This window comes from Gavia stellata, chromosome 5 (assembly GCF_030936135.1).
Source record: "Gavia stellata isolate bGavSte3 chromosome 5, bGavSte3.hap2, whole genome shotgun sequence".
NCBI lineage: Eukaryota > Metazoa > Chordata > Aves > Gaviiformes > Gaviidae > Gavia > Gavia stellata.
In genome coordinates, this window is record NC_082598.1 from 38,008,062 (window position 1) to 38,024,106 (window position 16,045).

A 16,045-nucleotide genomic window follows, 5' to 3' on the forward strand; every position below is an offset into this window, starting at 1 on the left:
CACAGGATCGCTCAGAAAGTTTCGCCTGCACACAAAAAGGTATTTGAACTCTCACAGAACTATGGCTCCTTAATCTAAGGCTTGTAGGGAATTTACAAAGGGCACATTCCTTTCTGGACATGCCTATCATCAATGGGGGTTATAAGCAAGTCATAACAAAGAATAAACCCTTGTGTGTTAGTGCTGCCCCTGTTTAACAGTGTCTAAATCAATACCAATGATTTGACAGTTTTACTTTCTATATATTCTGACTCATTTGAAATTCAGTTTGCACTTAACTAATGAAAGAGTACATTTTAATCCTCCTAATGAAGGATATAGTACAGCCATCAGAGCCCGAGCCAAAACTGACAAAGTCAATGGGAAACTTTCACTCGACTTTAGAGAAGTTTGGATTGGTCTCTTAATGAATAACACACAATTCAGCCCCACTAAAGAGGAAAAGATTGCCTATAGAATGCAATGATATTCTGATGCTTAACCTGGCAAAACACAGCTGCTGCTTTAAAAGGTAATTTTCCATATACTCTGTTCCAGACTGCAGAAAACATAGCTAACAATATACAGCACACTAGAGTTTAAAAAAACAGCATATGTGTGGGGGAGGGAAAAAATACTAAAGGAACTTAAAAATGTTCCTGTTCCTTTCTGATGTCCTGGGCCCAACATGTTTCTCTGGACACAACCCCTCCTATATTTCTAAAGAATATAGTAAGCATCAGGCTGGAATAGAAAAAAAAAAGACCATGCAAAAGATGACTATGCATAAAGACATTTTTACAGGGAATGTGGAATTTCATTCCTGATACAAGTCATTTTCCAAACTGTCCTGGAAAAGATGAGAAACAGAGGAATGTGTCCACATGTGAGATCAGAAAGTTAGAACAGATTTACAATATAAAATCTATTCTGCTGTCTCAAGAGGAAATCGGTGTCTTTTTGGATTTCAATAAATACAGCTATTACAGGCAGCACAGTCGCTAAAATATTCTTAATAGGATTCTCCCCCAAGGAATGCAGAATTCCCATACAATTTCCTATCCAAGTTTAGTCATGGATGCAAAGATGATCTTACAATTTCAGCGTAATATGGGACAGGTTTCCATTCAAATTGCATAAAAACATACACAAATTCTATACAGATGTATTTGTAACTAACCACCTTGACATCAGCTGGAGTACATATAGTATCTCTGAAGTTTCAGTCGTAATCATACTTCTTTTTAAGCACTAATATTTTCTGTTGTTATTTGATGCTTCAAACCAATTTTAAAAAGAAAATTATTGTAACGTTAAAGTTCACTGGCTGAAAAAGGAAAGTTAATACTGTTGTTTAAAAAAGCAGTTATCAATCCATGCCTCCAAAATGCAGCTCTCAATTCATCTCAGTTTAAGTAACTGGTTCATTCCTTTAAAATTATTTTATTCTGAACATTTCTTTCCATAGAGAACATTACCTACACATTAGGAGATCACTGTCTATAAATTATGTACGACAGAAATAGTAGTGTATAAGCTTTACATAAATAAACATGTATTATTTATAGTGTAACAGGTGAAGTACTAAAAGAAATTATACAGTCTGCCAAGAATCTTATTGCAAAAATAACTTGTCCTAAATGCTGAACATGTATATATTGGCTTTTTTGTCCTGCTATTTGGATATTTTTAGTAAAATTGTAATAAAATATTTCAAAATAAACACTGAATTATTAATGTACTTCTTATTCGCCCTAGGGAAGATCTGGCATAAATCTATCATTTAAATTCTGTGCTCTTCTTACATTACATACAATGGAACTAGACCTGATCTCATTTGTATTACCTTTCAAACTGGTGGGACTTCATGAACGTTATAGAAACTACTGCTGATCTACACCAGATGACACGACAGACAAATGAGGCATAGTTTTTCTGTACTGGCCTTTCTGTTGTGTTTCTATTTCTAAATCAGTGCTGAAAGCTGAAGTAGCACATGCAGTATTTAATGTTCTAAAATGAACTGCAATCAATATCTTTGCCCTATATTTCTGCTGAAAACCATACCAGCCCTGTAACAAAGCAAGGCACTTTCTCTAGCATTCCTGGTATTTCACAGAAAGAAAATGTATCCTGATTCATTTATCTCTAATTACACAAATTCTTTATACTTTCAACACTTGTCATTGTTTGTGATAAGAACAACAGGATCAATCAATTAAAAATGGGACTAAAGTACATGGTTCTTAAATTACATTATAGATCTCTTTCCTATTCAGAGGGGATTAATGTATCACTATCACTTTGTAGTTTGGGGCACTAATAATCTTGAACTATCAGGAAAGAAAACACAGCAACAAATTGGTTGCTTTCTTCAGTTGCCACGACCATGCATAAAACTTAGGAACATGCCCCCCAAACTTCATATAAGTATTTCTGTATGCTCATTAAAGATGCCTGCTCATTAATTAAAAGTCTACAATGCTTCATTCATCCAAATAGTATAAATCTATAAATTCAGTCAATTTACTTAGAATTAGAACACTCATATATCAGCTTTTAGTAAGAAAGCGTTAAGCTTTCCACATATTTTATAGCTTAAAAATACATAGAATTTTTTAAAAATTTGATTAATGAGCTACATTTCCTGTTACTAAGGCCCTTAAAAATTGAAGGGCTTGGAGTCTGTTATGGCAATCTGCAGGTACCTCTCCAAGTTTTTGGCACATCTCTGCAAGCAAGCAAAGCGATGGAAATCAACCCATGCAGAACCTGATGTGCACATCTGGAGGTTTCCAGATCTGCCATCTTCAGTGTTCAGCCAATCACTTACCCAGTATCTAAATTTAAAAATGTGCTATTGGTTCAAGGTGCTTTATTCTGGATGCCAACTGCACAGCATGATATTTGGTAGTTTTCCAGCTCGATTTTCAGAGTCTGGCCTTGATAATTGAGAACAGCATTTTCTGAAGCACATTTGTAATTATACTGTTAGAAGACATCATAACAAATAATCTCAAAGACTGTAATGCATTAGTCAGTTCTTCAAAGTTGGTTACATAGGTAAGTTCATTAAATTCTTTTGCAGTGTTCCATGGCAAGTGTAGGAAAGACAACATTTTGCTGCATTCAAGTCAGTGAAATGAGGGTTTTGCCATACGCTTACTTTCTGACTATTGCACCCAACTCAGCATTTTAATATCACACCAACTGAACTATGTTATGCACAATCTAGGAAGCCAATGAATGCAGAATACCCATGTAACACCCACTATAACATCAGTTTCAATAATTAATAAAAAGAGAATCCAGTTTTCTTATTCTGGAATAATCTGCATTTTTTTGTAAGAGAGAATAAAGAGTAAAATGATTATGTATGTAATATTGACTTTATTGTTGCTGAAAAGAGCTGCCTCTCTTCTGAAATTTCATCTAGTTGGTATGAAAAAACCCAGCACATTTTAACCTTTAAACAGCATGAGGCATGTGGACTAGGAGAAGAATTTCATTTGTACTCTTGCTGAAAATGTTTCATGGAATTAAAATATTTTAAAGATTGGTCTAGATCCATATGGCATTGCTCTGAATAACACCAGCCTAGCAATCTCTATGATAGGAGAACATGGGTTGAACATTTCGGTCGGCACAAATAAAAGGAAATCTAATCCCTCCATCTTGAAGAACACTGGTTACGCTTCAGGGTTTTCCCATTTCTAACACAGCTTTCACATAAGCTGGTGAGACCACAGGATCAAATCACATTGCAGATGATACAATCAAATCAACTAGTTAGACTCTCTTTTGGAGACTTATTTTTCTGAACCAAAATTTTGTGCACATGTGTAAGCACACAGTTAAACAACGCTGCAGTGTGCACTGCATATACGAGATGATCTTTGCTTGGATCTGTCTTCTATAGGTTTTCTGAAAGCCATGTGTTTAGCCAACCCAACCAGAGACGCCAGTGTATCCACCTTGAGGGATTCCATACTGCCCAGCTCCTAGTGAGGTCCAGAGTTTCTTATTCACTCACGCCACAACAGCCAATGCAAGGCCCCTTGCCCAGCATGGGCGTGCATTCCTATGATCTCTCTGTAACACTAGGAGCTCTTACTTGTCCCTCACTCACTTGCTGTCTTTAGTTCTATGAACTAACGTCCATTCCTCCTTTACCCAATGTTGCTTGCTCCTTCCCTCTAGCCAGGAAGTAGAGAGCTCTATAGTCTTCCCTTTCACATTCCACCACACCCCCATCCTCATCCAGCTTTTGATTTGACAGTGTCCCACTACCAGCACTTTTTTTTCCTTTCAGCATGACAAAAATCTGTTTGGAAAATGGACAAAACTGATGGCTGCTACGCTGAAAAGCCTTGAAAGAGTGCTACTGAGGGCTTTGATGTACTCACAACACCAAAAGTACTTAAGGCTATAGCTCTGCTATACAAGTAGCAGAGACCCACATCTGTGACCTATTTTCCTTCTTCTAGTTTTATTTATTTGTTGAACCAGCAGAGTTCTGTTCACTGACACCTAGAACATTTCCTGAAACCTGGAGCAGATTTGATTCAGAAATACCCTTATAAAATACACAGAGAGCTGTATAGTTGACCTGAGTAAAAATTCAGCTAAATACTTGTTCTAGAGAAAGACATACCCAAGAATCATCATACTGCTATCCTTACAATAAAAAGAAAGCTGCATGAGTAAACAAACACCTTTCTTTGTTTCATACTTCCTACAGTTTAATCTATAGCTTACATAAGTTATTTCTCTACATTTGTTTTCATGTTCACATGTGATTTCCAAACCTGTAAACATACCAGCAAATTATTTTATTGAACCTGATGTGAATATTAAAAAATGATATTTGGAAATTTGCAACACCTTTTACAAGGGAGGACTCAATAAAATGCATGAGCTTTAAGCAGTGTTAGCTACAGCATGTCATGGTTGCATCCTCTTCTGAGGGGAACCTGATTTCCCTGTCTTCGTGATTCTCTCCTACCACTTTCCAAACAATCATTTTTAAAAGCAGCGGGACCCCTGTTAACACAGTAGTGTTAATGTGCTTCCACAGAATCTTCTGTAAGATTAAGAAATTACCTCTTCTCTTTATTTGCCATTCTAATATTGTAGCAAAGTCTTAGATGGTACAAATTTTCCCCAAAATGGTCCTGAATAAATCCCATATGAATCTGCCAAGCCAAGCCAATCCCATAGGAATCTGTCAAGCCAAGCCAGTACCAGGTTAGGTACTGGCCACACATTACTATTAACAACCTAAGAACTTTTTTTGGAATGGGTACAGCATTTCAACAAGAGCAAATATTTTAGAACTCAGGCTGTTTCCAGTGTCAGTGATTGTTAGAAATGTACAGTTAGTTTAGTGAATCTTGCCGATTTCCTTAAATCCCTAAAAATCTGAATTCACGTGACAGTTTCAGCCTTACAATCCATTCCTCCTACTCCCTTTCTCCTCAGAAAACCCTAAACAAAAACTCCAACAGGCTAATGTTTTTTGGCACAACTGCTTTAGGACAAGGAGTTGAAAATATAACAATAAAGACTTGGAAGCTGGAAAATTCAACGAATTTCAGTACGTATTGTTGTACAAAAATCTCAGGATGTTAAGAAGCAATCTTATTATTTCTTCTCCAAACCAATGAAGCCTAACAACAGTAATTACTCTCTTTACCTGTACAGTCCCCTTTGCTACAAAATGTAGACTGACAGGGAACATCATTGTTTATATTGGTTGTGGTAGTTGTCTTTCTTTTACTGTATCTGAGGAACACATACTAAATACTATGCTCCATTCAGTTTGGTAAGAAGAAGAGGAGGGAGAAGAATTCTATTTAAAAAAATAGAAATTGAAATGGCCTGATTGGAATTACTGTCTACAAACCTCTTTGCTGAAATAAAGCCGCTAATTGTTTGCTGTTCTATAGACTGTGCGGTCTTTCAGTTAACAGCAAAAAGTGGCCTTTATGAAAGATTATCTGAATTAATAAAAACACAGTTTGATATTACGACATAATCACCCACTAGCATACAAGACGTCATTAAAATCCTGAATCGGTGTTTGTTGAGCTAAAAAGATGCTTGATCTACAAAAAAACAAAAGCAAGCAAACGCACACAACAGGACTTCTGGTCTCTGTGTCCATGGTTATAAGAAAAGCAAGGCTTAATGTTTTATGCATATAAAACAAATGGGAAAGGACACAAAGTAGAAATAAAAATATTGGAATATTATATGCAAAAATCAACCAAACAAAAGGTTTTATCTAGTGAAAATGCTTTGCGGTGCTTAAATTCTGATGCACACAGAAGTAAGAATATCAATAAAAAACTGAGAAGTCAAACATGGAACTAATTCCCAAGTTCCTTAACACTAGAAGCCTGACAGCTGACATAATTTTTTACTGTTAACAATAAATATATATTTTATAATGATCCAAACAAAATATTATTAAAAGTTTTCTCAGCCATGAATAAAAATCACAGCAGCAATAGAAGAGATCTAGATGAGTTTAGTCTGCCTACCAGTTTTTTAAAATTTATTAGACAATTGGTGGTGCTTTACTCTTACTGTAAAAGCTCCTTTATAATTAATCAGAAATGATAATGTGAATGAAAAGTTTAAGAATTAAGCTATTAAATACCCTCTGAACAATCCTTTATCAGTTTGATAGGCATACAGTATACTGAAGTAGTTATTAGGGAGTTGAGAGAGCTTTACAAAAAAAAAAAAAAAAGAAAGGGATTTATCTGCCTCATAAAGCACTGCTGCAGAAGTCCTTATTGCTGTTCTGAATGTGGATTGGCATGAAAAGAGAAGATTTCCTCCCCTGTTATTAGTATTTTATTAATTAACACACACCCCCCCCCCAATCTTTCTTTGCTTTCATTAAGTGTGGAAAAGCTTCATTAATACAGAAACCACTGTAAGTTTCTGGCCCTTATAACAGTTCTCCCATGACAGCAATAGTGACATATCAACAATCAGTATTCTGCATCCTAATGGTGGTTTTCAAGCAAGCCTCGTAGTTCAGACGGGGGCAGTAAAAGCTTACGCTACCCCTTTAAGGCTTTCTTGATGTCTTTTGGCATTCTTTTATAATTACAGCTTTTACTGTAAGCACTGTACTGAAGGCATTGTGCTGCAATTGAGTCCTGTGAAATGATTTGACATCAGTGTAAATGCCACTTTTTAAACAACTAAACTCGAGAACATTTAACTTTACTTTTAGAATAGAAACACAACTAGAGCAAATATGCAATTAACTATCAAAATAAAATGCTGGTCTGGGAGATTTGTACAATTTTCACACAATTGCATAGCAATAACTCTGTCCTTCTCCATTTCCAAATTCCCTCTAAAGTCTCCAAGCCAAGAACAGATTACACTCACACATTTTTGGCACTTGTAAAAGGTATGTATAATGGAGGAAAAATAGTAAGTATGAGTTTTAAGAGCTGAAGATAAAAGGTTTGTAAGAGACAAATATCTAAAATGTTGGTGCTATGTGCATGAATGTAATGCCTCAACAGGTATGAAACATACTCAATGAGGATTTGCCAGTAAGATGGAAAGGACTGAGCAGATGTGCTTTGTACCAAATGATTTTCATATTTCAATGTGACAAAATAGATGAGCCACATAAAGCTTAATTTCAGTTGCAAATTGCAAGCTGGAATAAGTTCCAGAATAGTAAACAATTAGCTGCTTTATTTTCTTTTTAATAAGACTAAATTACCAGATAATATCTACTGGCATCAACTTGCCTAATAAAAACCTGTTTAATAGGATTTGCCATTTTTCCAGTTGCTATCATGATCAGCTTTGCATTTTGATTATCTTTAAACTTTGCCTCAATTTTCTCACAGAAAAGCTCTCAGTAGTAATTGCTTTAACATTTATTCCAGGTCAAGTGGTTAAGTATGAATAATGATGTGTCAAAAATGTACAGTAGTGCTGTCAATAGAGCAATTACCATTTAGCTAGAGATTATTATGGCACAAGAGCACATTAACTGGGCACAGTAAACAGAACAACAAAGAAAGAAGGGGCAAAGGGACCAAACTGTTTTCAAAACCTGCCAGTGTTATACAGTGTGCGTTACTGACAGATATCAGTTGTTACATAAGAGCAATTAACTTCACAATCAGCTTCACTCAGCAGCATTGGATTAGAATGTTTCCAATTAGAACAAAAAGTTAGAAGCACATTTCTAGAACATTGGCTTAATTTTTTAAAACAATCTCACAGTGGCTTTGTTTTCCCTTACACATTTTGCATTGCTATTTGGAAAGTGATAGCCAAATGCCATTATGCTTAAAGCTTACCCAAATCACTAGGAAGCACACTAATAAAAATACAGCATACATCTGACTCTGGTCATTGGTGGTGGTATAAAAGGTAAGATTTTTTTTCCACATGATTATTATAGGAGGAATGCTCTGATTTAATGTCAACTTGCAATTTAATGCATTACTGACTAACCTGAAAAAAAAGTTTAACAGTAAGTCACAGGTTGAGATGTGTTTTTCTACAGCCTCTAATAGCTAGCAATCATTTCAGTATTATGCCTTTAATTACAGCAGCATAAAAACTATAAAGTTCTGCTTACAAAAGCTATTTGTTCAGGTATATCTTTAAATAAACATCTAACCCTATTAAACACATGAAAATTATAGTCTGGCAGAGCACAGGAGTGTGACCTCTCAAGAACTGTCTCCTCCAAAAGCAAAAGCCATCTGTATTATCCAGTTTGCTCATGTTGGCTCAAGAACTAAGCAATCTCTAGACACTTCCAAGTTAAAAATGTATGTGCCATACAACCTCCAACTTAAAGTATCCAAAATAAATCTTGTAAAAACATACATATATATATAATCTTGCTTTCTGTGTATCTTATTATTCTAACTCCTCCTGTGCTCGACATAAGACAATTAATTACAAGATAAGCCAAATTAGTGACTGTTGCTTCATTTGCCCCTGAGCGGCAATTAGAAAACTTCATGATGTTCCACTACAGCTGGGTCTAGATAGAAGTAAGAAGGGACCTCTTCCCCTGAGAAATTTACATGAGTTTCACAATTAGATGACGCTAAACTTCAACATGAAAGTGGCGGTACAATTCCACTAGCTCATCTCTGTATATCCATTATTTCCATAGCTGAACAGAAATTATGAGCTATATGGGGGTCTTATAAAAAGAGCTCACAGTGGATGTCACTTCCAGATGCAGGCTTTATTGAATATGCAATGCCTGGGAAATATGGTATGTGTCTGAGCTCCATGTTCTGGAAGTATGAATGTTCTCCCTATATTCAATTACAAATTATTTTAGTCAACCTCCACTGCCAAAAAAATAAATTGGAAAAAACCAAACATGTAACTTTGTCAAGAAGCAGTATTTCATAAGAGCTTACTTCTTTTTTGAGAGGTGGGAAGAGATTAAATCTTTATTTCTACTTATGCTTCATTGTGACATTTTCTAGGACATCAGTACAAAATATTTATAAATGAGACAATTCAATACTACTAAATGAGAGTAATTTATGGCCTTGAATTATAATTATAAATATTTTTAACTTCAGATAAATTTTAAAATTTCAGGCTATGTAGGTGCCATTCAGCCACTTCTTCAAGGAAAGCTTATAGTGTTTTGAAAGCAAACTTTTCATTGCAAATGAACTGAAAACTTGTGTTTTCCCTACTCCCATGACCTTACAATCTCCTGTGATACATTTTCTGAATGTGTCTCTCATAGAACCTGAAACTTTCCTTCAGCCTTCATGAATTGCCCATACAATTACTGTGTTCTTCTTCACACAGTGCCTGTGTAATAAGCACTGTGATCTAATGACAAGCATCTTTGAAAATCAAGCAGCCCCACACACTGTATTTTGAATCCTTATTATTACCGAAACCTATTGTTTTCACTACTGAGCTTGAACAGACTGCTAACACAACTTACACAATGAAAATTTAGAAAACTAGATGTAAAAGGTATGAAAAGTTAAAATTAATTTCTTATGTGCCTATATGCTGTAAATCAACCAGTGTCAATAAGCAGCAATTTGTATTGGATTCTTTACACTTGTATTACAGTCTTCTCTGATTACAACTTTTCCTCTGCTAAGAAAGACAGTCAACCAGTCTATTATAACCTTCAGGATTGTTAAAGGATGGAATGCATTTGTCTACAGTCTTTATAAATGATTTGAAAGACAAGGTAGCTTCTAATAACTAGAACATTAGAGAATATAATCACTGATTAGGATTCAGGACTGAAGTGCTCATAAGCCCGTGCAAAACATGAGAAGGCACAAACTGTCATTTAAAGAGCAGTGGGGGGGGGGGGGGGGTGGGGAGAAAAGAAAGAAGAGACTAGAAGCTAAAATAAAACATGAAAAGTTCATTAAGTAGAAGATATCTTAAGTTTGTGTAATAGTATAAAGCAAAGTAGTCTCATACAATAATTAATTCGCTTAGCTTTAATTTTTTTTTAGGTACTAACTCAAAATGAGTTAGTTTGATATGATATCTCAAAAAATTTAAAATATCATTTTAAAAATAAAAGTGTTATTTGAAGACAATATGTCTATTTATTTTTTTTTTAATTATTTTTAACAAACTCATCTTTCTCTTTTCTGGAACAATATATTTATTTGCATACATTTCCTTGCAAAGGTTTTTTCTCCTAGGAATTTGTTTTGCATCCTTGTGAAATAGGTTTCACTTGGAAGCAGTGAACAAACAGGATGTCATAAAATTGCAATTATTTGCATTGCATTGAACCTCTGATAGTTATTTCAGTATTAACCCTTACCTTTCCCCCTCCCAGTCTCAAAATCTAAAGCAGTAAGAGCCTGTATTTATGTTAACCAAAATGAGTCAAGAGTAAGTATAAACTAAAGGAATGCTGATAGCAATTACAACTGGAAAAATGTACTGGATTACATAAAAAATTCTGCTAACCAGTTATAATTAAGAATAATTTGTTAGATGCTAACAATTTTTTTTCATATTTTTCTACAAGGACAATGTTACATAGTAAAACCTGTGGTGGTATTTTAGTGTAAAATGTTGCATGAGAAATATCAAGTCTGAAGGCCAAACTTTTATCCTTAACAAAACCCCTTAACATCTCTCACCTTGTTTTACTTTCAAATACATTAATAAAATAGGATATGAAAAAATGAATAAATGAAAAAATTTAAAGCATATCCCACTATAAAAATATTGCAGAAAGGAAGTGATATAACATTTCCAGATGTTGTTCTCTTATGTTACCTGCCTGCATTTTGCTGTGTGCTAGGTACTTTGCAAATGTAAAAGAAAAATCAGGCCTTGTACCATACAGAAATCAAAAGTAATAATGGAGGTAGCATATGAAAACTGAAGCAGAAAGAACATATAGAAGTGTTTGGTGGACGTTCATGTAGGTGTAGTGGTGATGGGGAAGGCTAGGGAACCTATATAAAGCCTTCCCTTTTCCTCTCACCCTAAAGACACAGCTGAAGAATATAATACAACCTACAGTAGAAAAAGGTCTTTAAAGTGCTTAGAGGCCATGAGAATGAAAGATGAGAAACTCCAATGGCAATAATAATTTAGACTTTTATGAATCTTTAACTCCCATTGCAATCTGAGATAGCCAGTTATAGAATTAGGAAAATGAGGTAATTTCAGATGTTCTTGTAGCACACTAGAGACCAAGAAATGTGTGAAATGCTGACTTTGAGATATTTTATACTGGGACATCTACTCCAGATTTCTCTCTAATATTTATTTAAAAACCCCACAAAAACATAATATCCCTAAATAGCTATAAATAGAACATTAATAAAAACTTCCACCAGAAAACTCTCAGTTGTTATCCTGAAACCTAAGGACTGAAAGGCACTATAAAATTATCCCATGTTATCCTAAAAAAAAAAAAAAAAAGTGGATTAAGCCATTTCATTAAGCCATTTGCTTTTTACACTTCCATTTAAGTCAATTTCAGGGATTTTAAATGTTGATTTTGACTGTTGACCTAGGCCAAATCTAACACTCTCTCATGGTGTCTTAGGTCAACCACCACATTGAAGGAAATGACAAAGATGTATCACATTTAGATAAACATCTATACTATATCATGCAAAACAGAATAGGATAACATTTGTCTCATGCTCAAAAGTTAAAAATTCAGTACCAATATTCTTTATTTTTTCTGTTTCTACTGGATTAGGCAGTGGAATTGGATTTGCTGTTCTTTTATTAAAACGTTTCTCATCACATTCAGATTCCTATGTTTACAATACAGTAATGTGTACCCACAGGATGTCTCTAAATGTCTAGACTATTACACTTTTTCTTGCTTCTATCCCCTCCCCACACTTTTGTATATCATAGGATCACAGAAGCATTCAGGTGGGAAAGAACCTTGGTAGGTCTCCAGTCCAGCCTCCTGCTCAAAGCAGGGCCTACACTGATTTTACACCAGGTTGCTCAGGGCTCTGTCTAGTTGGGCCAGAGCTCCCACAGGCCTTCTGGGTCCAATACTTCATTATTCTTGTAGAGGAAACTTTTTCTTTTTCTAGTCAAAGCCTGCTCTGCTTCAGTTCATGACTGTTGTCTCATCATCCTGCCATGAAGACCCTGGCTCAGTTTCTCACTAACCATCCTGTAGGTATGGACAGGCTGCTACTAGGTCCCCCCAAAGCCATCTCTTCTCCAGGCTCAACAAGCCCAGTTTCTTCAGCCTGTCCTCACAGAATCTTGAAAACAAATCTTTATTGTCTTTAAATGTGGTATTATCAGGGCTTTGTATACAGCCTGTTCTTGTGTTCATATCCACTAAAGAATTTCTGTCAACAGCACAAAATTAAAAGAAAAAATCACCTAGAAAAGTTCTTTAAATTCTCTGAATTTGAAAAATAGCATATTAAAGTTTTTCTGTGGTGAAGATGAAGAGTGCTACTTAAAAAATCCTAAATTCTGTTTGTAAAATCAGTGGTCATACGTAGTTCGTGACTGCTTCCTAATTTTCTCATTTAGGTTAGTGAATCACTGATAAAATAATTTCTATCCATCATCCAAACCTAGATGTGTTTGAATCACCCTCCCTTCTGAAGACTAGTGGAAGAATAATTTCAGACCATTCATGTGATTAGAAATACTTTCTCAAATTATTTTCCAACTCTCATTAAGACGTTAGATCATTATGTAGAAAGACAGAAAGAGCACCAGTTCTGGCAGTATTTTCAGGATACAACAGGATCTAATAATCCTGCATGAAGTCCAGTCAACGACAGGAATTTTTAATAGACTTTTTGCATAATTTCGGCAATAAAGCTTAAACCTAGTATCACTACTCCTATGAAACACAAATACTAAATATGCTATTTCTGTAAAAAAATTTAAACCTTTCATTAGATCAGGAACAAATAAATTAATTGAGTAGTAGGCCAAGATGCATACTAGCACGCACAGAGTCAGCATACAGGTTCAGCCTTGGTGCATTTTTATGACAGACTAACAAGATCCTACAATGCATACGTTGAATGCATTCAGTGTTAAGTACCTTGAATCTGGAAAACTTCCCAGATTATGCATCTGCCCTTTTAGCTACACAGAATGAATCTGTAAAGAAGGCAATAAAAGGATGAGGCTAGAGGGCCGGGTCTATGATATCTTATGACTAACATTTTCAAGAAGAATAAAAGCATACCAGCTTACAGCTTGTAACAAACCAAAAATAGAGAATAGCTCTTAACATAATATTAAAACTCTATTGAAAATGCAATGCATCCAACCTTGGCAGGTGAAGAATCAACTCACTTCACCTTCTGTTTTTGACAGCTTTTTTCACATTTCACTTTTAAACAGCAATTTATAACTTGTTTGACCCTTTCCAGTAAGGCATGCTATTCAGTAATATGAACTGTCATGCATATTCTGATCGGAAAAGATTTCTATCGTGATAAAAACTAAATCAAATAAGCAATTAAAAATTTTAGTTATTGCTAAGTGATAGTAGCAGCAGATGATCAGGAAATGTTCCTTATATCTTCCTGAAGTGTAGCCCATTTTCTGTAGTCCAAGGATCATTTTCAAGATTATTAAATGCTGCATTAGCTTCAGAATACGACAGAAATATTGAAACATTTTCAAGAGAAACTTGCTATTGTTCCTTACCTTGCTAACATTACTTTGAAAATTATACTTTTATACTTTCCATCAAAAAAGTGATTTATTTTTATTTTTGAAAATCAAAACTCCCAAGACTGGCATTTTTCTAGGAAGAGCCCAATCATTTCTGTTCACATTAAAAATAATTGTGTTAGCAACTTAGTTTATTTTGTATTTTTAATTCAGATTCAGGCATCAGTCATACTACTGTTTCAGCTCTCTAGGTCTGGATGGCTGTACCTCTGTTTTAGTCTTACAATAGCCAATAATTTAAGCGATCAGATGTAAACTTCAAAATGTTCCTTCAGAAAAATGAGAACTGTCTATTTGTTTAGCTTCGTAGACTGGGAATGGTATTGTCTCTGTTTATTCATGTATTTATTATATAAACCTTTTTAGAATCATTAGAATGTGGTTTGGAAATTGCATATAACCTCTTCTATCCACTTATTATTCTCTCATCTATACTGAGACATGGTAGCTCAGGATAAGAAGAGTACCTAGATGCTACAAAGAGAGAAGCTATGTGAATAGAAACACACAGTTCTAAGTGAAGGGCAATCACAGGACTGGGAACAGGGTTTTGTCTGTGTTTTGCAAAGTGTTGAAAACACAGTTAGCATTTATTACAAATGCAGCAGCTAGTAATGTTTCTTAAGTCATGATTCAACAGTTCCTGGGTATGATCCTGGAAATTACTTTGTGAAACCAGATGCCTGTACTCATATAAAGTTACTTGCAGTACTGGGACTCTGCACCTAAACAGATGATTGCAACTCAACAGATTTAAACAAAGGCATTAGCACATTATTACTTAGACAGAATAGCTCATTAAGAACTTATCCTGTAAATTATTGAGTGTCCTCTCCTGTCAACACAGACAAGAGGAATACATGGAACTTCGCAGTTTGATGCTCTGAACTCTTAGAAACCACAGGGCACAAAGTATATGCTTTGCTACCAAAAAGAAAGATCTATTGCAGGAATCAAGGAGGAGGTGGATATGTACGTGATAAACTGCATTACTTCCATTACATCACTTCTCTGATTAGCAGTTGGATTTATGGATTCAAGGTCACAATAAAAGCCTTTGGTTCCTGTGAGTTTCCAGTGTGAAAAAAACAACTTTGCATTCTAGTTTAGTTCATTCAAAAACATTAAATTCACTTTACATTAACATGGGACGGCATTATGATTTCTGCATCCATCTGTTTCCCCTCATAGAGGGCCTCTAAGAGGAAAAAGGCAGTATTCTATTTTTTGTCATCTCTAACCCTAAACTTTGCAGCTATCTTCCTTCCAGGCAGTTAGCATCAACCTAGTAGTCGTCTTCAAATCCTTTGTTCCTGCCTAACATTACATGGGACTCTTTCCATTAGAGGCAGGCTACTGTGCTCCTACATCCTTTGGGCCTATTGTCAGCAAGGGAGTGAAGACAGAAATTGGAGAATTTCTCCATACCTGTTATATTATTCAATGTAGGTAAGCAAAATTGAAACATTCAAAACAGATGCTGGAGAGGTGGAATAGCACCACAAAGCAGCATTTCATAATTGTACTGAAGTACCGTATTTCCATGAGAGAAATCTTGTATCAATCAAAACTAATAAAGCCAGTTGCTAAGATATATTTAATTTTACACCTGGCACTATTATCATGGTAGTTAATTTCTCCGTTTCCTTACAAATCTATTACCTCTTCTCCAGAAAAAGCTCTTAAGACGCTGATTAGAAATTGTAACCTTGTACATTTTTTGAAACATGAATTACATCCCTATTGTGTTTCTAAAGAATGAATAGACTACACAATAAATCTAAACCACTGAAATTAGAATTTAAGGAGAGAAATGTTACAGCATCCACTTAAAAGGTTGTATTTT